This window comes from Zingiber officinale, unplaced genomic scaffold (assembly GCF_018446385.1).
Source record: "Zingiber officinale cultivar Zhangliang unplaced genomic scaffold, Zo_v1.1 ctg70, whole genome shotgun sequence".
Lineage (NCBI taxonomy): Eukaryota > Viridiplantae > Streptophyta > Magnoliopsida > Zingiberales > Zingiberaceae > Zingiber > Zingiber officinale.
In genome coordinates, this window is record NW_024589966.1 from 969,392 (window position 1) to 993,633 (window position 24,242).

At 46.9% G+C, this 24,242-nt stretch overlaps 1 non-coding gene across 1 annotated transcript; it reads right to left on the minus strand.

Annotated features, from left to right (window-relative positions):
- Positions 1–21,560: 21,560 nt before the first annotated feature.
- Positions 21,561–21,647, minus strand: TRNAS-UGA. The gene has a single exon. It is a non-coding gene; the product is annotated as a tRNA-Ser (tRNA).
- Between the last annotated feature and the right edge of the window lie 2,595 nt (positions 21,648–24,242).

The window sequence follows — 24,242 nt, forward strand, 5'->3', positions numbered from 1 at the left end:
TAGCAATGAAAGTCATCGAATCGTTAATAAGGGGGCTCCAGTGTACACTGTACACTATTTTTTTATGACAACTCTTCCTTACGTCAGAATGGTGCCAGAAATATATACGAGTCTTTTTATAAAGATGATGGATCATCCACTCTTTCTTATAAAGAAATGAATCAATGAGAATTTGATCCAGCCTAATTACATTACCCTAATTACATGTATGATGATCTTGTTGAAGAATCTAAAGTGCCTGTAGAGAAGACGATGCCATTCCCGCGTCATTGTGTGGGAAAACCTATTCCACCTCATCATCTAAGATCCTTTTTGGAAGAACTTCTTCCTAAGGATTATAAAAAGAATGAGATTAATAAATGGGAACAAAAAACAGAAGAACTAGTAATCTCTTACACCATGTATGCACAGGGTCTCTATGGGAAAGATATAGATAGAGTTTCTTTATCCCCTCGATAGTCAGTGGAAGAAATGAAAGAGTCTTATCCACAGCCGTAGTCATAATTACTGTGTTCATTACTAGAATAGCACATTTCTTAATTGAGAGGGGGTTCTCCATTCCGGTCTCTCGCCTCTCTTAAAATAGACAGAGCGTAAGTCACTTAGCGCCTTGGGGTGGGGGAGAATTTAGTGATATGTTGAAGTCAATGGTACGTACTGAGTTCTCTTTCTTTTTTGATTTGTTGGAGTGGGTCTCTCGTGAAAAAAGATGTTGACTTTTCTTATCTTCATGGAGTTCTATTTAGAACAGATGTATGAGTTTCTTTATCCCGCTATTCGTTCATATTCACTTAATTGCTATTGGTGTAGATGACTTCGTTTTTCGTCGGCTTTGATTGCGAACTGTAAAAGCGCACGAAATGTTGCAACTTCATATCATGCTCCCGGCATGGGGACAGAGAGCATTAAAGAGAGAGAGTAGTAATCAAACCATGGAAAGGTCAACTGTACCTCAATAAAGAGGGTGCGCCTACATTTGGAAAGGCCAGAGAGTCTCATCGAGATGTAAAGTGTTAGCGGTGAGAAAGCCCTCCATTTCACAAAAAGAATATTCACTTTTAGCGGGGAAAAGAGAAGTGGTCGCATGGGGAGGGGTCTTTCTTTCGCAATAAGGTAGCTCTAGGGAGATCAAACCTATGGGCTGGATTGAGGGTATGTGCTTCCCTAAGCTAAGCGGCCCGCTTTCCGGGTGGGGAGGGAATTGGCGGTGGGCCCTCCCGGCCTGTAGGCAAGCCGGGTCTTGAAAGCAGTGCTTTTCAGTTACCGGTATCTTTGTCCTTGGCCCTCTGGTTAATTTAGATTCTGGTAGGTCTTTCTCTTCCCCTGAGGGAATCCCCAGCATACCGAGTGAGAAGGTCAAGCCCTGCAGTTTCAGTTTGAGTGCTTCGTCCTCTCAATCTGTATATATGGTGACCTGTGATATAGTTCTAGTCGTAAGCCCAGCCCATCCTAACTAAGCTCTTCCATTGCTAATGCCGTACTTGGGTTAAAAAAGAAGGTCTCCTCTCCTCTCAGCTAAGGCTTAAATCAGACCAGAGGCTATAGACGAAAGAAGGAAGGGAAGGGGCGAAGAGCTGAACGAAGGGAAGGATATCCGAAAGGATAGGGCTCGAGCGAATATTTATGCGAGAGGGGCGACTACAAGGAGCCAGCGACCGTAAGGGAGATCGTAGACCCTGATATGCTCGACTAATATTGTAAAGGAGAGGGGCGAAGAGCTGAAAAAAGACGAAGGGAAGGGGCGAAGAGCTGAAAAGAAAGACGAAGGGAAGGGGCGAAGCATAGCAACTAGGAGAGGCTGTTCTAGCGGAAAAGGAGGGCCAATCAAGGTGATAGTATAAAGGTGAGTCTCAATCTTTGTTAAGTAGTCCCAAGAAATGGAGTTAGCAGTGCCATGTGTGATGCTAGCTTCTCTATCCACTCGAAGCCTTAGAAGTGCGAGCAAGGGCTAGCTTTGGATACAATAGTTTTCTTGGTTCATAGGAAGTTGAAAGAGGACATGTGTGCAAGGAGCACCGGTCAGACTCTCTATAAGGGGCGAGCCCTCGTAGAGCTGGGGAAGTTCTCTTCCAAGGAAAGTGTGTTTTAGATGCTTTGCTGCGACGTACCTATGCAATGAGAACGTACCTATGGTCAAACTAGATCCGGGAACCATTGTCGAGCTAGACCTGGGTCTAATGCCGCTATCTGGGAGAAAGCATCTATTCCCGCTTGAGTCGAGGACAAGAAGCGAAGTCGAAAGGAGCGAACGACAGTGACGCAGGTGAGGAGGCTCAGTTCTCTACAAGAAGAGGGAATGAAGACCCGTGACTACAAGACTTCAAGGAAAGCCTACTCTAAGTAAGGAAAGCCTACTATAGTAGGGTGACGAGCGAGCGAACGAACTTGACGTGAAGAATAGCTGACGCGAAGTTGGAGCGTATAGATTAGAAGCGAGATTCAGCCCAGAGTCTAATTCCAGGTCGAAGAGTACGGGATAGATGCGCAACAGAAGAACTCGCTTCGTGGGATGGTCTCCGCCTCCCTCAGTCGTTCAGCGCGCCTTTCACTCTATCTTATCTTAGTAAATTGCCATTCATTCGGTCCATCTACTCCCTTCTACTGGTTGTGCCATTCATTCGGTTGCCCGACACCGCCATTTATTCGTTCGTGAGCTATTAGAAGCACTCTCAATCTCTCTCTCATCTGTTCATGAGATTCAGTTGTGATCAGATCTGAATCTTTTCTTTTTATAGGCCTATTACTCTACTCTTGTCAACTATGATTATTCCCTCTATCGGTCGGACGGAGCAGTGACTATGAGGGCTCGGTATCCTGGGATCGGTCCATCTCTCGGCCCAGGAATGGATCAGAGTCTAGTCTGACCGAACATCAGTCCCCCGAAGCTAAATAATTCATGCCAGTCTGGCTAACCCAACCACGAGGTGGAACTGGAGGCATCGAAGAGAAGGGTAGGGAGCGCATAAGAACGCAAGAGGGGAAGGCCCCACGGAGCGGTGCGTAGCGGAACCCGAGCAACGAAGCATCGAGCTTAGATGCTAGTGGCTTCCACCTACCGGACCCCTAAGATAATGGAGCCGGGCCATTCAGTTCATTTTGCCGGCTTAGCCAATAGTGACATGCGCCGGGGTCAATCACGAATGTCATGCGCTAAGCGAAGGTGTCATTAGAATCGTCAGTGCCAGCGAAGGAGCAAGTGATATGAGCAGAGTCAATCAACTAAATCGTCACCTATAACTTATGATTCTTCAACTCTTCCAGTGGTCTAGAGAGATCCTTGCTTGTGCCAAACGGAATGGACCACTCAAGGGAAAGCCTCCATTTCTGGGCCCTGGTCACCGAAAACACGCGCGAGAACTTCTGCATGCGCCTCTACTCAGGCTGTCTCTTCTACTCTACTCCGCTTTGTCAGCTCGGATTTTGAGACTCTCCTCGGGACATCCCACTGAGCGGGTGAATCCTCCAACAAAGGCCTGGGGGAATGTTCTCCCAAACCAAGGCAAAGGCTGCGGAGGCTTCCCGTGATCACACACCGCTCGAATGAAAGCTGGTCTGCTCTATCTCTTTCCGGACAAAACAATGGACAGGGACTAGATGAGGGCTCGGGTTTCAATCAATCACGAATGTCATGCGCATCAACTAAAGAGGCGAAGGAAGCCTCTGTTGGACAAAAACCCGACGAGTCCTTCTCTCTTTCCGCTGTGAAGTTAGCGAGAAAAGAGTGCAGGGAATAGGCTTTCTCTATAGATTGTGCCACAGGAACGACTGGAACGAGCGAGAGGATGACTGGTATGAGTGAGCCGGAGTTCCCTGTGTCGGAATTTCTCCGATAGAGCAAGTCCGATCTGTTAACCAAAAATGACTGAAGGGAGCGCTTAGAAAAGAGGGCTGCCCCCCTCTCTGCATTGTAGGAGAAGACCGGTCAGCGTAGTGTGCCGGACCACCTTCGATAGGTAAGGGTAAGCTCAGTCAGTACGCACCGATAGAAAAGACAGGGGCAGCAATAAGAAGTCTGGCGAGAGCGAGATTACTTTCGTTAGCCCACCCGCACTTTCTCATCTTTCTTTTCTTAATAGATCGAGAGCTTCGTATGAGAGGAAGTTTAGCGGACCCGCGTGACGCGTGAATGTCGATTGGAGTCGTAGTGCTCTATAAGGAAAGGAAGATTCATGGACTGGCGGACTCTTCTTGTTTGGCACTTGTCCAATTCATAGCTCTCCGGGCAAGGAAAGAGAGGTGCGAACGAAAGCGCAGATGATCTCTGACCATCCAAGCTCCAAATCAAGGAAGTGTTGGTTCAAATCGTTCTGCCAATCGAAGCGTTAGACCAATTCCGTTCTCGGAATAGAGAGGAAAGCCGACGGAGGGACTTGAGCCCGCGACGCCGTGTAGTAGAGACGCAGAGCTGAATAAGCTCTAACAAGAAAAGCAAAGATCACTGAAGAAGTCATCCTCATGGAGAATATGCTCGATTAGAGAGGTTTCTTAGCAAAGAAAGCTAAATAATATAATGGATCTCATAAGGGGTGCGGAGCGGGAGCTTGCTCTTCCTCTGGAGAGAGAGAGCTTTTGAGGACGTCAACAAGTGATGGCGAATCATAAGTTCTTGGTAGAAGTGGAAGGTTCAGACAGCTAGGGCGCCTGGCATTCATTCGCATCTTTCATTGGTTCCGTATCCGATCTGTGAGAGAAGGGATAGCGCTACGCAGAGAAGTTCCCCAACAATAAAGAGTTCCGTATCTGCTTCATGGCCTTGCCAAAGAAAGAGTTCCCTCCTATCCGAACTTTCAATTCTCTACCCCGTCCGGGACATTATTAGATAGTTGATGACCGGCATGTAATTCGATTGAGTTCATTCTTTAGAGAGTCAGAAGTACGTCCCATCCATCTTACTAAGAGTGGATGCGGGAGACGTGCGAAAGCGATGCGCCGAAGAGTAGAATAGAGCGAAGACGAGCAGTGGTTCAATGAGTCTAGCGCGGTCAAGATCTCGATAAAGGGATTGGATGGCAAAACCAAATTGGATGGCGGAATCATCAATAGGTCAGGCTTACATGCGGCTACCAGGTCGGAAGGATCTACCTGTCTCGGAAGGAAGACTACCCACCCGGTAGAAGACAGCAATCCCAGTTGCTGGAACCAGCCAACGAAGACATTGAGGCAAAGTGACGAGCGAACGGCGGGACTGACCGGTAGGGAGCTCATAGTCATTACAACCTGTGACGTAGAGAAATGCTCGAAGACAGCTATATAAGGTGCTTAGGAGGGCTCATAGGTGGAGGCATCTCTTTCAGTGCCAAGGGTCGACGCTCGGGAATCCCGTACGGAGAGGCCAATTCTGTAAGGCCTACATCTATAGAGGAATGAGCCCGAACAGAACCTGCCAAGGAACTCTTTCGGTTGAGACTGATTCATGATCTTTACGGGCACTACTCATCTTCTTTCTATAAAGCGTGGTAGGCGGGGGGCGACTTTCTCAATTGGATTCAGGAGCTGTAGAACGGGCTGGGCTACTTGCTCAGGTGGACCTCTGACTCTGATCCTCCGGGAAGGTGGACTTCTGACCCTGCGGTGTACCTATGTACTGGAATGAGCTAAGAAGCTCTCGGGCGTGGAATTTAAGAAGCTCTCGGACGCAGATACATTATAGCCTTGTCTTCAGTGCGAGGGTTGTATACTCTGGTCAGGCTTATCTCTTTGAGTGGGATCATCCTAAGCCGCGATGCACTCTTTTAGCCTCGTAGAAAGTGCTATCAAAGTGCAATCGCTCCGGCTGTACGAACTCGTCCACCGTAGGAAGGGGAGATTTCATGAAGTCCGAGGATCAAGCGAACGACGAGGGCAGCGGACACATCTCTGAGGATCTTTTAATATAAGAAATTGTACAGTGCGCGTGCTATTCTATTACTCTTCTCTTTCTCTGGCAATGACTGAAAATAACTACTGGTTCAGGAGAGGTAGGTAGCTACTTAAATTCCTTTGACTAAGAGTTCGTCACTGAACTTGAGGCTCAGACTCTCCTTGCTGAATATGGACTACCCGTGAGCTCGGCTTTCCAAGCATTGGTATGAGGGAAGGATACCCATTTATATATTTAGAAAGAGTCCCGCGCGAAAGAGTTCTATATGGGGCATAGGGATGCCGACGCTAAGTTCTCTTTCTTTCTCTGGTTTAGTTATTTTTTTCAAGAGTCCAGTCCGAGATAGTAGGATAAATTGACTTGGCTGTCCGGGATGCGGTAGAAGAGAAAGAGTGAAGTTCAGACTGATTGCAAGAAAAGGATGAGACTTCTCATATTCAAAGGTCCTCGCCCAGCGGAAGAAGGTCAATATCTGGATCTCTCACTATAAAAAATCCGTACCACAAGAGCATCTGCTTGATGTGCTTAGTATTTCTTCTTTTCTTTTGATTGATGCAGAAGGAATGAAGACTGACTCGTGCTGCACCTGCTACTTTGAGGAGATGATGGGGGGTCATCGGTTGGAGAGGGAGGGGGCGAGCTCGGTTCTTGGTTGAGCGGGCTATGGTATGGTTTGCGAAGCCGGGAGACCGGGGAAGTCTTATGCCATTGACTCTTTTGGGTTCAATTCGGGTCGGGAATGCAGCTAACGGACTTGATCTAGACCCGTGAGGCCGGAGCGGACTGATTCTATTAATAAAGACAGAGATGGGACTACTGAGGATGGGATTTTGATTACTGGTAGTCCCTTGAAAGAGCTGCTGAGCCCTTCTCTCTTTAGGGCGTATGAGACTCTCGGGCCCCGAACACTCAACCTATTTGCTTTCCGCGCCCATTAGCTTCACCTTCATACGAGCCTCTTCCTCTTTCTCCGGGAGTGGATAGAGACTTCTTTTTCTGACTCTAGCTCGAGTGGACTTCCTCTTATAGGCTAGGGTGGCGGTTGAGACAGGCTCTCTTCCTTGTAATGAAAGTGGGAGTAGGGCTCAGAATCCATCACTTAACGCTTCCGAAAGGGGATCTCGAATCTCGGTCCAGGTCCGGCTGAGGCGAAGCGCTCTCTATACTTAATAGAACGCCCTATTGAACAAGAAAGCGTCAGTTCTACCGACTCAGAGGGACACTGAACTTCTTGAGCTACGTCCAAGTCGTGCCTATCAAGGGGGCGCTCTATCTATCTTGCCTAGCTCGGGGTCCTTCCCTCTGATTCCGGGCAAGGAGCACGCTTCTTATATAAAGAATGCCAAGGTGCACCGAAGCAAGACCAATAGAGCAGAAGAAGGAGCGAACGGGCGAACTCCAGGCAGTGAATATGAGCGAGAGTTAAGCGGCGAAGTAGAAGTCTCGGAAGGTCAATCTTCTTGATCAAGGAAAAGGAAGACTACTCGAGGAGCCAGCTTTAAATAGAGCAGTGCCCGAATCTGAATTCCTCTCTGGATAAGGTCAAGACCTGAACTTCTTAGATGCGCAAGGGATTCACGAAGTCGGCACAGCTAGTACAGAAGTTTAGTCAGCAAGCACAAAGAAAGACCTTCATCCTCCGAACCTTATTTGATCTTCTTCTTCTTCTGCTGTCTCAACGGAGGGTACTGAAAATGACCTATAGGCAGGACCCTGAACTCGGGATCTGATTAAGCGGCTCAGTTCCATAGGTGCCAACCCCTGCGAACTCAACTCTACTTATTTCTGTGCACAAGGTCAGTTTCTTAGTCAAGTCTCCCCAATTCTTATCAAGCATAACTGTAGACGGGACGAGGAACTTTGAATATAAAAAAAGATCAAGATCCGACTGGAACACTCTTTCTCTTATTTCTCCACTCCTAACTGGCCTTCGGGGAGCTTATACTCGATCCTCTTAGGGAAAGAGAAAGTCGGGTCGAGGACACCTACTAATTACTCTTTTCTTGACTTTCTTCCGTACTGGCCGGGCAAAGGGATCACAGTCTACCTCCTTCACGCTGAGCTCTTTCTGAGTCGTAAGAATGCCCTTTTTTATCAAGAGTGGAGTTCTTTTGACTTCCATTGTTCCAGTTCTTTTCTTGGAGTAGTCCTTTCCAATCTGTCCCCAAACAGTGAGAAGTCTATCTTCCCACCGCTTTCGGGAGTCTTGACTTGTGCCGGCTGATGAACTCAGAAAGGGGGCTGATCAACGGAAATTAAGTGCAAACGGAGGAATAGTATAGTATCTGTCTTGTCCCACTTGAACTCCCATTTTTGAATCTAACTCTACTCCATTGTCAAAGGAAGCGGGCAGCTACTTCTCTTTCGGAAGAGACCCTAGACATGACGGCTAGCTTCATTCGTAGAGGAAAGAGTGAATGACGCTCCGAATGAACGACTAGGGCAAGGAAGAGGTAAAGAGATCTTATCCTGTCCTGGGTCTACTGCGTATGATGGCTAACTCGTTTTAGCGCCAAGAGTCTTGGGTCATAAGTCCCGAGCACCTTTCCATGGGAGGTCGAGAGCTCGTCTCATTCATTGAGTTAGCTGACCTGTCCTAAGATGGTTAGGAATCAGAGCCTCTCATTAGCCCTTACTCGAACTAGAAGGTGGGCTTTTGAGTTTGGGATGAATGATTGAGAGCAGAGGTAGGGAAGGGAAGTTCGCAAGTCAGCTCTCCGTGCCGGTCCCTCTCTAGCAGGGTGCTTCCCTTGATCCGAGAAGGAAGGTTTTTGGGGGGTTGAGTGGTGCGACTTAAGGAGGGGCCCTTCTCATCATCACATCAGTCCTAAGGAAGCACTCACTCATCAGTCTACTGCCCTCATCAGTAGGAAGGAAGCGGAGGAAGAACTCATCAGTAGGAAAGAAGCACTTGGACCATCCACAAGCAGTAAGTGGGGTGTGGGGACGAGAGGACTCAGCTCGCAATGGCTAAGCTGCTCAAGGCAAGTTGGCTCGGCATCGCTAAGCTGCTAAAGGGAAGTGGCCAACCTTCTCTTTGCCTGTCCGATAGAGCAGGAACTAGCAGCACCTTCAGCCGTGCTACTGTCCAGGAAGCATCTCCGTCCCAGCAGCTCTGCAGAGCTTCGCCTGTCCGGTAGGCCGAGGCAACTGTCCCTAGCTGAGCTCTGCCTGTCCCCGTGCCGCTGAGGAGGAGGAGGAGAGGAAGTCAGCTGTCAGGGAGTCTCAATCAAGTGAATGGGAACCCCGGTCGGTCCTCGCTCTCTATTGGCAAAGAGGATGTGTCTTGCATCTAGCAAGAGCTCTTTCTCATTCGTGTCGGAGCTTTCATGACGTCTTCACAGCTGCACAGGTGGTCCGACGGGTCGAGCACTCCCCTCCGCGCCAATTCCCGCTGCTACTCGATCAACAATCAAGCTTCCAACACTCACTCATACATACTCACATTCGATCTGCGATCTGGATGCCGTTTTTCGCTAGCGAGAACCGCGTGATTCTGTCGGCATGATGGCACCGCGCTCCAACCTTTCATTCTTTCCCTTCCTTTCCCAGGACACTTCCTCATGAGCCTCATAAGAGCATGAACTTGTCCCCGGCCAGTGAGACTTTTATTCGTAGGACCCAACTCCTTCTCCATCATTGATCAAGAGTCTAGCTAGGCAGCCTTCCAAGTCCTCGCGTAGCACGTCGGTCTAAAGGCTCCCCTTGTTCGCTCCTCTCCTTCATTCGGGTGTGGGCTACCATAATGAAGTCAAGAAACTGTCTCGCCCATAGCTGGAGTCTGGAACTGGACAGAGGACCACTTTGATGTTTGACAGTAGAGTAGGCAAAGGATGACCCGGGGCTCATGGGCGCGGAGAGAGAATTGATCGGGACCCAAGGCATAGCAAGAAGAGGCTATGAGCATAGGGCAAAAGCAGAAGTCAAGGCCTGGTCTCCTCAACTCAAGTCTCACGGTCTTCTATGATCGGGAGGGGAGCAAGAAGCAAAAGGGAAGGAAGTGGTACGCGGGCAGCGAATGGAGCCGCTATCCAGCCGAAGCAGAAGTTATAGTGAGAAGGTGCCTTCATCAATTGGATCTATTGCACCCAGTAGGCCTCGAAGCTTTGTCGAGGAATCAATGGCATCTGGATCTCGAGCACGAACTCTAGGTCCCGTATACTTACTTATCTTATGGCACTGTGATCGAAGGGGGTAGAGTGAAAGAGACCATTTACATTAACCCAGCTGGCAGCTAATGCCATGCCAGGCGAAGAATGATCATAGCAAGTACTCTAAGGTCTGAGACTCCTGTAGGAAGTTCTGATCCAGCTAGTCCATCAGAGGGCGTATACTATGCTAACAAGTGAGTGAGGAATGAGGAAGAGTGCGGATCTCCCCCTTGGTCTCTCTATCGGTCATGTCTACCCGAAGTAGCGACTGAAGAGGAGTAGAACAAAGTGAAGCGGAGCGACTACTGAACTCAAGTGAGGCGGGAGAGCCAGCAGAGCAGATGGCACTAGGTAAGTCAGCCGGGTCTTGGTCGTGATTCAAATATAATATTTGGAAGAGGGCTGATGCTTCATTGGACAGTTCGGAAAGAGGGGGAAGTCAAACTCCAACTATGTCTTTTCCACCTATCAAAAGGGGAGTGGAATATGATTGTCGGCCTTTATTTCATGCCTTTTGTTACGTAGGTTCGAATCCCGCCCCGCCATTTCTAGCCCTAGGACAGAAGGAACCTCAGAGAGAAAGAAGCACTACGTCCTTGCACTCGTACCAAGCACTACGTCTAAGCACTGCTACGCACCTCGGAAAGAGAAGATCATCATCTGAATGGGAAGAGTTCGAAGTACGCTTAACATTAAAAAGAAAGCTTGAGCCCTAACCGCAGCTAAAAACCCATCAGCAGTATTTTCTTCATGGCTATGAAAAAGTACTCGACGAAAAGGCAACAAAATTCTGCTGATGGGGCCCTGCAGCAACAGGTCTACAATGGCACGCAGAGGTCGAATATCTAAATTATTGGCATACCATAGTCGTAAATGGTGTACCATTGACTCGTCGGAATTGGTCGGCTTAAAACCTAACTATAAAACGATCCCTCGTTATCACTCGGCCCTCAGCTTCCTCCGCTTGCGGATATCCTGGGTTACCTATTTGAACTAGAGCGAAAAGCACTTGGATTGATTGAAAAGAGAGATCGGATTCATTCTTTCCCAATCTCAGGATGACTTAAAACAGGCTTTTGGTATAACTCTTCTAACTCTCCGGACTTGATTGATCACTCTCGGGTTGATGACATGCCCCTGACTCTCACTTTCAATCTATCAAATCAGCGCAGCTCTTCACTCATCCCCCCTCCACCTGTCGTACGAGCTCCCTCCCCGTAAAGTATCCACTCGAGAACTCTCGGAAACATCTAACAAGGCATCCAATCCTGTCCTGGAACTCTTGGTAATGAGGAAAGAAGACGGCTAAAGGCAGACGAAAGCTATGACATTGGGCCTTACTGTGCTGTGAAAACTTCCCTTTTAGATACCGAAGCAGCCCCAGCTTCACGCTTCCCCTCTATTCGATATGCGCTTCCTATTCTCCTACCCTGAATTCGCTTATCCGTCCTTCCCCCTTATAACATAGTCTTTCCTGTACTGGATAGGCGCTTTCTTTCAGCACTTTATTTAGGGACGTCGTTCTCACTCGTACCTTGAACTAGAACTCGGAAACCAGGACACAACACTAGAGTAGCGGCCAAAACAAGCTCCCTAAGGTCGTACCGCAGCTAAAAACCCATCAGCAGTATTTTGTGAATGGCTATTCAAAACGTAGATACGATTTCTGCCCGTGGGGTTTTGATCCTTTAGTACGCTACTGGGACTATAGTAATACATATAGTTGCAGGTGTCCTATAAGTTCTATTAAATGGACAGAAGTACGCGAAAGAAGATCAAAGTTCAGGGTTCTTTGTAAAAGAAGTACGTTTGATATTGAGTTGCTTTTCCCCTGTAGAGTGAATATGAGTGATAGTTCAGAGTTCTAGGTTGAAACTATAGGGACGGGATTAATTTATATAATAAGAGAGCTTTCTCGGGACAACATACTTCTAGTTGCAGGTGTCCTAACCGTTCAAAAGCAGCCCCGTCGTTCTCACAATTTCGGCCCGACCGCTACAGGAGACCAGCGTATATTAGTCAGAAGTGCCGTCAGAGTCTGATGCATATGGCTCCGCGGATTTCATTCCGGTTGAAAGGGTTGGCGGCTACGCTCCACCTAAATCCGACCTCTCACTACTATTGAAGCAAGAACTGCAACGGAGGAAGCTACTTAAGCCAGCCCAGGAAAGAGCTGCAAAACCTGAAGGCCGTGCTGCTAACAAAGGAAAGGCAACTAGAGACTCGTACTTCACTATTAAGCGGTGCCGGAGCTGGAGCATGAGAAGTTTAATGACGGGGACCCGCAGCTGTCGGTTCAATAAGAGAGTTGTACTCGTACGGTGAAAATCAAGAATGAAAAGAAGCGACTATTCGGACTAGAAGCGGATGCGGAAGAATGACCGAAGGAATTCCTTGCAGTGGTTAGACACCCAATCGCACATCTCTTAATCTTAATCCCTCCCCAGGTCCCACCTACACCTACTCATTCACGCTAGCGCGACTCCTAAGGCGAAGGAGAGCAGTCAGAGTGAGAACGACAAAATACTGCTGATGGGGACCTCTAAGAGAGAAAGCGCTTGAGAGAGCATTTGCCATTATCGGCACTTCGTGCCTTTCTGGCTCGAACGGGCTTTTGGAGAGGGTGAAAGAAGAATTAAGGGAATGTGCTTATGTACCTCGATGTACTCTTCCTTAGCAGCCTTTCCTTTCTTATAATATGAGTTTCTTAGTTGTATCCTAATCGGATGCAGCAGCTGTGACTGGAATGTGAGTGATCAGAGTTCTCGGGCACCAGATACATATAAATGAAAGCCTTAGCCCGTGTTAGCTGGTGATAGGTTAACGTGAAAAGTACTTGGGTACCAGTCGGCACTTAATATCTTGATCTTTAATACGGGAAATGCGGAGACGTGAATACCGATAAAAGCACGGAATGTGTGGAATGTGCGCTAGAGCGCTCGACCTACGGGTTCAAAGAGAGGGCAGATGGCTCGAACGTAAGTGAGAGAGACTTGGATTCCTTTGCTAAGTCCTCACTCAAGGGGAGCTCACACTCAATCTCAGGGGATCGGACTGGACCATGCGCTGGTGCTTTTTGTTTTTTTAATAAGCGTGTGCCCTCTTGAACCGGATCTTTGCCTGTGGTTACGGTGCGGAAGAGTACTTATTAGCTCTTAGTACCTCGAGATCTTACGACAGCGAGAGATTCGAATGAATTTTGTTGTAGCGGTCTTTGCTTTCTTTTTGTACCGTACGAGAGAGTAGTTTCTCATCTTTCAATCATGGAGGCGTACCAGCGGATCTGCCCGTGACTGTAGAGTGTGCCCTGATGAGTGAAGGTTCAGGAGAGGGCTTATAAAGAGATGTTGATGGTGAGAGTGAATGGCTATCTATATGCACGGCTGCTCTTTGAGTTCAGAGAGTGCCATCCGTGTCCTCCGCATCTCTTGAAAGAAATAGTAAGAAGACTCCCGTCATTATTACCGGTCGGGGTTCGGTTCCGCTACCGATCCTGGCACAGAACCAACCAGCTTTCCGGGCAAAATGCACAATCAGGAATGATCGGCACTCTCCCATCCGGTTGGAATGCCAGGGTAGTCTCCCATAGATGAATGGAGAAGTGCAGCCACTATCGAAGTGTTCTATCTTGTGCCAAGAACTCTTTCTTTTGAACTCAGTTAATTGACCCGGCGACTGAGCTTTGATTCAGATTATTAGTGCACCCCTCGATAAATGGACTTGGAAAGTGTCTTTCTCTTATCTTTTCGACAAGACGACGAACGAGAGAGTGAAATTCTAGAAAGACGTTGCTAGTGAGACTGACGGCGGAAAAGCACGGAATGTGCCTAGCCATGAGTGCGAAAAGCATTGATTATTATGTTTCCGTGCGAGTGGCTTGATGTCGTGCGAGTTCCATTCTAGAAAGACGTTGCTAGTGAGACTCATGGCTGAAAAGGAGTAGTGAAAGGCAAAAAGCATGTACTGTGCGAGTTAGACTGACGGCTGAATGTGTGACTCGGCTTCGTGCGAGTAAAAGCCATCGAAGCAATTCAGTTGCGTCACAAGACCGGCGAGATTGATTGAAGACAACCCGATGATCGTGACGAGAATCCAAGGGCGAAGCCAGAGAACCATCCTCCATCTCAACACAGAGCCGAAAGGGCGAATCCACATAATGAAACGATACCCATTCAAGCGAACCCACCCTCCTATCAATAGCACCACCTGAAAGCAAGGGCGAAGCCCGAGGAGAATGCAAGGGCGAAAGCACTCTAGAGCAATAGAAGCACTTTCGGTGTCGTACTTACTTGGCAGTGCCACTTTCAGAGAAGCTTTTCCGTCTTTTCACCGCAACGAATGAATCATCGGATCCCCTTTTCCCCTCGGATAATCGAGCCTCAAACCTAGTTGGTCCTGGTCGACGAGCTAATTTCGTTCCGAATTGGAAAAGCTTCTCATTTATGATGGGTGCTTAGTTCGTATTATCAGTTCCGCTTGCATGGGCAGCATCAACTCGGATTGGGGAAAGAGAGGCACCTGAACCATTCACGAGAACTGCAGCTGCACCCGATTAGGCGCTCCTCTTCCCACAGGAGGTATGTTCGGTACGGATTCTGAGAGTACTTATAGTGGGCGTCTTCCGTCTATTTGCCTGGCAAAGCAGAGGCAGTTATAGATACTATAACGAAACTTCGTAAGAATCTATCTAGAGAAGAAGATAGAACAGTGTCTCAACAGGGTTTGACTACCATGTGATGCGCTGTATGAATACAGGAAATGATGATCAAGAATGGCTCAATCAATCTTCTTAGAGACCTTATGAAAGATTCCCCCCCCCTGGAAAGGTCAGGGACGAGCGATAGCGACGTGTGTGCAGAATCAGAATGAAAAGGGGGTCGACAATCAAAGCAGGGAAAGTGCTACTTGGCTCAATCCATTGAGTGAACAATCCCCCGAGGGAGAGTGCACACACGAAAGAGAGTATATAGATAGAGTCGAAAGCTTGCCCGCGGGCCCTGAAGAGCGTCTCAGACAGGCGCAATGAGAGAGAGGGCTTGAGGATGTGGGAGCTCGAGGATGTGGGAGCTCGTTCGTCATGCCCCCTCTGCTGGGGGATAAGGAAGACTACGGATTGCCACGTCCGCCACGGTATAGGGTTCTAGTACATGACTACTGGAAAGAACAATCTCTTGCCGGAGACCCGGGTAGCCTGAGGAAGGAACCCGCCTTGAAGAAAGAAGGTGGTAGACAACCGAGGTAGAAGAGAAGCAGAGAAAGTAGAGATGATCTTATGCTTTAGAACCCGTGGAACATCCTTGCTTGAACTAGCCCCCCTTCCCGCTTTCTTCCATGATGGTTATACTTTAACTTAACTTAATAAAGAGACTTCATAAAAGCAAGGTGCGAACATATGGTGAGCTAGAACAATGGTTAAAGAACCTAAGATTGCGAGAGGTTAAGAGATAATTGAGCATGCTGTTAGGATTTCATAGAGTCCGCCCTGCCCTGTACCTTTCTGAGCCTCTCCAATCTCTTTCAGGCCATAACCAATGCCCGTTCAATACATATGACCTGCAATCAGGAAAAGAATAGCCATAGCTAGGTGTGCAATATCGGTCAGCCTGGGTCTCATCCTCCACGAAAAGTCAGAAATTCTGCGGACCACCCTCGGCAAAACTAGGATCAAGTTGAGCGTTCCGATTTAAGAGAAATTCAGTGGATGCGTCGAGAAATTGGTTAATCGGTAAAGATACATGGATTTGGTGTCCCGCCCAAGAAAGAGACCCAAGTCCTAAGAACCCGTGATTTAACATGGATTCCACATCTTGGAACCAAGCGGGCAGCTTTCAGATAATGGACGGGAAAAAGCATTAACGATGGAAAGACCAGTACAATCAAGTTCTCATTCACTAGTTATTCCAGATGCTCGCCAAATCAGAAAGAAAGCGGAAACCCCAACCTTAAGGGCACTGGGTGCAATGTGAGTAGGATCACTTAGCCATGATTCTGACTTCAGGCTATTAATGAACCTCTTACAAGATTCTCGCACAACATCAGCACAATCTCTGCTTTTATCCCTGTTTTCTCTCTCGAGTCAATTCTATTCTGTCGAGCGCGTCCACGTCGCTTCTCTTCTTTGGAATCGTCCCTAACAACACAAAAAGAAACAAATACAAAAAAGAGATACAACAAAAGATACAAAAAAGAGACTCTCTCCATCAGGTATTTTACAGCGTGAATGGATTAAAAACTACTACTGATCTAACCCTGTAGGTCGCTGGCTGCTGGCTCTGGTCGCCCCACAGCAACCACAGCAACACCCAAAAAACCATCATATGTATTTTATGGCTCAACGGCCATTTAGATTAATACTGATGTGTATTCTTTGGCCATCAGCAGTATTTGTAGGCTTTAGGCCATTTACTCTTATGGTCAAACTCCAAGCAAGAGCAGTAACATTAAGAGATGTTACCGGCGAACTAAGCAGGAGCTAAGATTGGATTCTTTGATTCGAGCACACTTGTCAGAAAGGACGGAAGCGGAAAGGGAGACTAGGCGCAATCGGCCATTCATTGTCGCTTCACCCCCCTGGCTAGCTGAAAGTAAGTAAGCAACCAGAACTTGACGCCGATTGCTACTTTCTAGCCTCCCTCAATCAGAAAGAGCAGTCCCTTTAGCATTCCCAAGACCTCTACTACCTTTCTCCCAAGACCTCTACCTTTCCATTGAAGTCCAAGAAATTGATTCTAAAAAGATCTAAAAAGAAGAAGAGCCTTTCAATTTCTCAATGAACCGTTCCGCCTTTTCGAGACTTGAAGGGCCCTTGCACGTGAACTCCTTCCTGACTGGGGGTTGCCCCCTCGTATGCAATTCCGTTCTTTACTGTCCGTCTAGACCTTCCAGTTAGTAGGTTAAGTCTCTTATTCTTGGCATTTAGACTGCTGTCCCTCCTCTCCTGGAGCGAGTGTGATAAAGAAATTGATTAAGTTTATCCGTAGGTCAATCTTAACCTCTTTCTTCAATAAAGGTTTTGAACAGTTCAATGGCGGATCCCCCTCTCTGGAAGGTACGGCATTCAGCTTGTGGATCGAATTGGGTAAATATAGAAAGGTAGTTTCAGTGATCCTCTGGTTCAAGCCTAATCCCTTCAACTTATGACGAATGCGATGTCGATTGAAGCAAAGTTTTGAGATATCCCCAAGGCCTGTGAAACTGTCTCAAATGTATTCGAATTCAAGATAGCGCTGCGCCCCTGTGCTATCAAGAATGAGAAGGAGAAGAATGAGATGCTAAATAGATTGATATGAGACTCGTACATCCTGGCTCCTTACCTTATTTCTCTACTTCAGAACTAGCAAAATCTGAAGGGACTACCAGATCAGCTAAGGTCGAATTCTTCCATTAGCTCCTATTACAGGTTCTCCTTTGAGATACAGTCATGACGGGCCACTGCCTTAATTAGGGATTTGTTCTATAAGACCCTTATCGCGATCTAGCCCCTTGTCTATATCATGGTCTGTCTTCATATAACCTGACTACTGTATAGCTTGCTAAATAAAGCGCTGTGGGATCAATCATTGCATTTATCCATTCATAACCATCATATACGCTCTTTCAAGAAAAGGGGTAGAATGGCAGTCTATCAGTCTTACCAGCATACAAAAGGGAGTGTAGTTGCCTATCAGCTGGTTAAACAGATAAGATTCTTATTAATTCTAATTTGATCCCATATCGATCGAATGAAGATGGATGGGTTTAGATAGGTTCGTTCCAACCAAAGAAGCAGGATCCAGCGCTGTTAAACGACTATAGTTTATACTTGTTAACGATCAGATAGCTGCCTAATAGAGTGAGTGAGGGATAGGAATCCATACTCCCGTAAGGATGTCGAAAAAGCTAGTTAAACGGCCGGCTTTGGTTCAGCTCTCGGGCACAAAAACTAAACTTATATTTTATTTGCATGAACTCAATAAAACCATATTTCCTGGGATTGAAACTATAACCCTAAGTTTGCGATAACTAATGCGATATTGAAACATTTCATTTAAACAGTACGATAGCCAATCCAACGTAAGAGGTCTAACTTGAATTTATGTGGTTTTAACGCATGCAAAGCTTTCAAATATGTCCGATAAGCCTGTGTTTGAGATATGCCTGCGGAATCCTTCAACCCCGAAACAAGAGAATCAAAGGGGCGGAGAGCTGAACGAAGGGAAGGGGCGGAGAGCTGAACGAAGGGAAGGGGCGGAGAGCTGAACGAAGGGAAGGGGCGGAGAGCTGAACGAAGGGAAGGGGCGGAGAGCTGAACGAAGGGAAGGGGCGGAGAGCTGAACGAAGGGAAGGGGCGTAACGACTAAATGATAAGAATAGTACCACCCAATCAATATCATCATGAAGCCTGCACTTTAAGCCATGACTTCAACCCTTTTTATGCAATTGGCTATGCAACTACTTCTTTTTGGTTGGTAGGCTTCTACTCTAATGGGGGTACTTTGAGGAATAGGCAAAAGACTCCTTCTCCAACCCGCAAATAAGCAGAAACTTCTACTGCATCTAATCTTGATCCCCTTGCCCCAGAACTCGTAGAACCTGCGCTTGACCTAGAGCCTGAGCCAGCTAGAACCCATTTGAAAGACTCCTTTTAAGGATAACAACAGGTTTTGAAGAGACTGATGGCTTGGGGGAATCCTACAGCAGCGACCAAGAAATCCGTGACTGGCTTGGCCTTACCACGAGGAAACACTTTTTTAGAAAGATAGATAGATTATAGAGATCGAGGATCCCTTTAGAATCCCAAGATGAAAGACATCCAATCCACTGGAACCTTCCAAAGAATGCGCTGCTTACATTCTTTCCTAAGTGAAGCCCGTCTATGTTAAGGAAAGGCGATTCACCTACCAAAAGGTGATCCATCCATTCCTTCCTTCTTAGGAAGGGCACTTGCCCTGGCTAGGAATGGCAGCAAACGACAGAGAGCCCTCTTCCCAAACCCCCGAAATCAGATTGCTTAGTATGGAGCCACCCGTCGCATGACGCTAGGGGCATTTTATGCAACATTAACCGATTCTGCTAATAATATCGAGTAAGTTCTCTTTTATGTTATGGCGAATTATTGGGGCGAGCTGGATGTGAACCAGCGTAGACATATTGCCAACGAATTTACAGTCCGTCCCCCGCTTGGGCATCGACCCAGGTGCGAAGCAATTCTAGATTTCTTGATAATCCATGATCCACTTCCTTTCTTTCCTTCGTCGGTAATAACACTCTCAGGTGAATACCTGCTTCTTTCGGGTAGTGTTAGCGATAGTCGATAGTAGGTCAACCCCAGTCGCTTCTCTCTCCTAACCGGATGCTTCACTTTCACCCCTTCAAGGCCTCTTTCAAGCTAAGAAGGCTCCTTTCAAGGAGTATGATTTTTTTTTTAATTCTAACTTTATTTGGAAAGAGGAAAGAATTTCATATTATGTATATGTTTAGGACTGGCACACTTGCAAGAGAGGGAATCGAAACAGCCGACTTCCTCATAGGTAGTTAGCAAGTTAATAAGGGAAGACTTTCTTATATATTAGAATACCTTAAGTGGCTTGCTATTATTGGAAATAAGAGGTTGTAATAAGCAGACAGAAGGCTTCTTTTCTTTCTTTTGTTCTAAGCTAGCCAACCATGAACGGTCACGGTCGACAAGAGAAGAGAGTGCTTCTTCTATGTATCATGATACAGAAGCCAAGGTAATCGGCACGATTGAACTTGCTTTGATCTTAGGCTCGCAGCTACTAGTGTGTACCCTTGAACCTAGCCCTCTTTTGGGCACAGGGATAGAAAGAAGGCTTTCGTAAGAGGCTTTTTTGTACTAGCTTGAGTCAGCCCCCTCGACTCATTTCATCAAGGTTAAATAAGCTGTCTATCCGTCTGACACCTTTACTTCATCGCCTTGCTAGCGCAGTATCAAAGAGCTTATTCTCTTCCTCGACGTGCCAAAGCCTATTCGATAGGTATCCTTTTACGCTATTTGCTTCGATGCTTTACTACTCTTTTCTTTCATGTCGGAAATCGGATTCTATTTGATCTTCTTTCTTGTCTGAGACTGATGACAGCTTAGAAGGAAAGTGAGGCACTATTCGCTAATCAGGAAAGAGGCTTGACTCTTGCTTGTCGATCTCTATTCCTCCTCTACCATTAAGTAGAGCAGGGAATAGGAATAGTAAAAGAATAGGCCTAGAGCAAGAGAATCTAGCTAGTTCGATTTGAACTAATCCGAATCCGGCTGTTCGGGAGGTCAGTGCTGCTTTTCCTGTTGCAGATGCTAGTTTATTTGTTGATGCAGTAGAAATTGTCTAATCAAAAGGCCTAACCGCAGTATTTTTTCAGAACGGTTGAGAGCGAAGGAATAGGCTTTGCTTTGGCTTTCGCTTCGCACCTTCGGACTCTGTAGAGCGTTATCAAAGTGTTCTGGTCCTCGTGTGGGTGATTCCCCATCTGATTCGTGAAACCTTGGTTTCTCAGTAAGAAGATCGCTGTCTGCTGGGATCTAGTCCATGAAAGAAAGACCTTTTCTGCTATAGAGCCAATATGATCGTATGGATCCTTTCTTGAAAGAATCGCAAACAAAGAGTCAATTGCTTATTAGGTAGCAAACAGGAAAAGCAAACAAAAGGGGGCGCCTTCTCGGTCAATCCTTTCTAAGGAGCTTAGCTTCCCAACAAGCGAACAACCCGGTGATTCCTCTTCCATCAACTGCTCCCTCGCTTTCCACGGGAAACTCCTTTTCATAGGCCGATCCGAATTAGGCATAGCCTTTCTTTCTTCTAACTAGGGATTGGGTTAGGGGATAAAGGCATCCAACACAATTAATAAGACAATGCGCAAAAGACTGCTTTCGATTCTGTTATTTTCTTGTCTCGCTTCTGTGCGTATCGTGCTCTACTGCTCTCGCTCAATTCACGTCGAGAGTTTCACTTAACCATTCCCCTCCCGCAGCCAAAGTGATAGCGGCTGTAGCATCCACCGGTAATGTGTGGAAGAGGGTATTCTATGTGGATAGGACGTATCAACACAATATTGATTTTTAAAGGAAATATCAAAGATAAATATTGTGTTGGGTCCTGAGGAGCCGAAGATCAAAACCTAAATGTGCCAGGGGTTGATCATCGAAGCCAGGGCAATAACGATTAAGGAATTTGAGCGCTGATGTAGCTAACAGCCGCCTTCATAGTCGATTCATTAGGGTCGTCACCTTCTACCCAACTAGTGGAAGTATCCACCGTTTTCTTTGTCTGTTAAGCCTCACAGCTATGGGACTTCCTAAAGAAAACTGCAATCGTAGTTTATCAACCACTCACAAGACCACCGAGATCTTCGACTTAGCTCCCAAAGGTCATCCACCCGGCCCTTCCCCAACCTATACAAGGGGAGCGGAAGATAACGAAAGGGAGACAAAGTCCTAACTAAATCATAACACAAGAACCTCCGTCTACATCATAACACAAGCTACCCATTCCATCTATTCAGTCGAGTGGATCCGATTCGTTCTTATCTATAGATAACGCAAGAGAGAACTTATGACTTCGCGGATGGAGAGGGATTCGAACCCCCGGTATTTCTATCAAGACTTCGGTTTTCAAGACCGACTCTTTCAACCGCTCAGACATCCATCCCCTTCGCGCTTCGCCCGCCCTATCTATCCGCGCGCTGGCAGGTAGGGGCTTATCTATGTGATTCGCTACGCTTGCTTGCGCCTATCGGCGGACTCTATTGCCTGCCGGTTAGCGAAACTTTGGAGGTAGTACGAATCGCTACGCTTTCTATATGATAATATGCACCTTGGTTGCTGCGCTCCCTGCGGGTAATATAAAGAGAGTGAAGAACGAATGATCCCCGAGTGATTGAGTCCGACTCAAGCGAGTGAGTGAAAGGCGTGGCAAGAGAGCGAGTTCGACTCGCGAACAGCAAGTGAAGGACCGATCCTTTTGCGCCAGGACTGTTGCGAGACTGGTACTTGGCGGCTCACGAGCAACATATAGACTAAGGTTGCCCATCACTCCCTCGCTCTTTTTGTTTGGAGGCCCTTTCTATTCTCTTTCTAGTATGGTTCCTCCATAAAGAACACTGAACGCCCAGCTTCGCAGAGCAGCTCTCTCCCCAGCCCACAGCATAGTGTGGAATCTGGATCCTTTCATCGAGCACAGATAGAAAGGTGTTCTTACTCTATTGGATCAAGTCATAACCTACGCCTTCTACTAGTAGACTACTATGGAGAGACTAAGCTCTATTTCAGAGATGGGACTCTCTTGACTTTGATTAGCCCCTACTAGTAAGAAGCTGTTCCCGAGCCAGAGCTTCCCACCAAGCTCAGATCGTTTTTAGGGCTCGTTGTGCTGTGCGCTTTAGTTTGATTGCAGCGTTAGCGCTTTAGGGCTCGTGAACTATTACCGCAGATTCTTCGAGACTCAAAAATCTCCTAAAGAAGAACGTACGGACCGATCAATTTCTAGGTCCTCGTTGACTTGATTCACAAAAGTGAACTTAGGCTCAATCTTGCTAAATCTCCTTAATAACGTAAGGACTTCGCCCTTCACGTTCTCTCTTTTAGTGAGCAAGGCAGCCTGGAGTTCTGCATCCCCTGCTGCTTGCTCGACTTCGGCTGGGCCCTGCCCAGCGATCTCACCCGGGGCAGCTACCGGATTGTCGGTAGGCACATGCCCTGCCATTAGATTATTCATGGACGTGCCTTCGCCCCCGAAGCTGAGACCCGTACCCCCTGGGACTATGCTGCCCCCTTCGCATGCAACGAAGGAGAAGCTGCGATTATATGCCCATTCCACAACCTTTAACAATAAGTTGTAAAGGTGTGGATGCTCCAGAAAGAAATAGATCCACATCAGAACGACGTATAAATAGTTCCTTTTGAGCAGGGTAGTGAAAAAACTCAAGATTTGAGCTCCATTTGAGAACTGCCATCGAACTAGATTTGTCATAAAATGGAGATTCCTAACTATTCTATCCTTCTTAATCTGAATTTTCTTCATTTCGTCCATCTTACTTTCCAGCTTCTTAATTGCATTCTTCATTTCGTCGTCTTCATAAAAAGAGATTCTGCTCATACAGGACAGAAGGGGACTCCTTCCTGTACGAGTCTACGAGTCCTAGATAATTCTAGAAAAAGAGAGCTGTGGTTTGAAGAACCAGTAAAAAAAACAACGTTGTAACGAGATCGCATAGGTCCAACATAAACCTCCTCACAGGCAGCCAAAGATGGGCGAGGATCAACAACTTAGTTAGCTAACGAAGTTGATGTTGAAGTGGAAAGAAGACTAATAAATAGGAACGGAGTCGGGGAATTAGAACTCTGAAGTTGCTCCTGCGACTTCCTTTTATTTTCATTTTTTAGGGCATGCCAACGAGATCTCATGAGAGCTTTGAATCAGTAAGCTCATAATCTACGGCTCAATTAGCGCCAACTTCAGGGGCGGGAATTCACTCCAAAGCGGATTTTGTTCGCTCTGCTCCTCTTGATTTTGTTGTTCTAGACAAACCCGCCACCCAACAAAAACTAAATTAGATTTTTGCTGCGTCGGTTTCGGCTTCATCGTCTGTTTAAGCGTATGTTTCAGATTTAGCCTCTTCGGATGCGTCTTCTTATGTTCACCAAATCGAAATTGAATTTCTTCTATACTCGGATCAACATCGTTACTTAGGGCCCAGACGGGCGCCACCTCGCCTTCTCGCGACAGGAGAAGCGAAGCCCATTCTATTTACGAAATTAGAATCAGGCTGCACAGAAGGGGAGAAAGCCTCTCACGACATTACTCAAGAGGGAAAACCCAACGAAGACAGATCGAGGGAAAAAAAGTACTTCGACCTAAGATCACCAACGCCAGCCCCAAATCCTTCCTTCCTTCCAAACCTTACCGAGCTCCCTTAGTGGCAACTCAATCTCAAATTCAATTTCAATCTAAGCCCTCTTTATCTTTTTAGTGGTCGATCCCCTCCCGGGCCTTGAGATTACTTACTTTCTTGTAATAGCAGGTTGAAGCTTATACGCAGTAGCTAAGCGCTAAGAAGCTATTGGCTATATGCTTAACACATGCAAGTCGGACTATGTTTTGGTTCACCGCCCAATCTAATCATACGAAAACTAAGAGGTTCTAGCTCAGAACAGAACCTGGTTCACTTCTCTAATTACGTATGTTAATGTCTTCTTTCCTGCTTTTCTAATAAAGAAAGGTGATCCTCCACCCAATAGAGCCTAG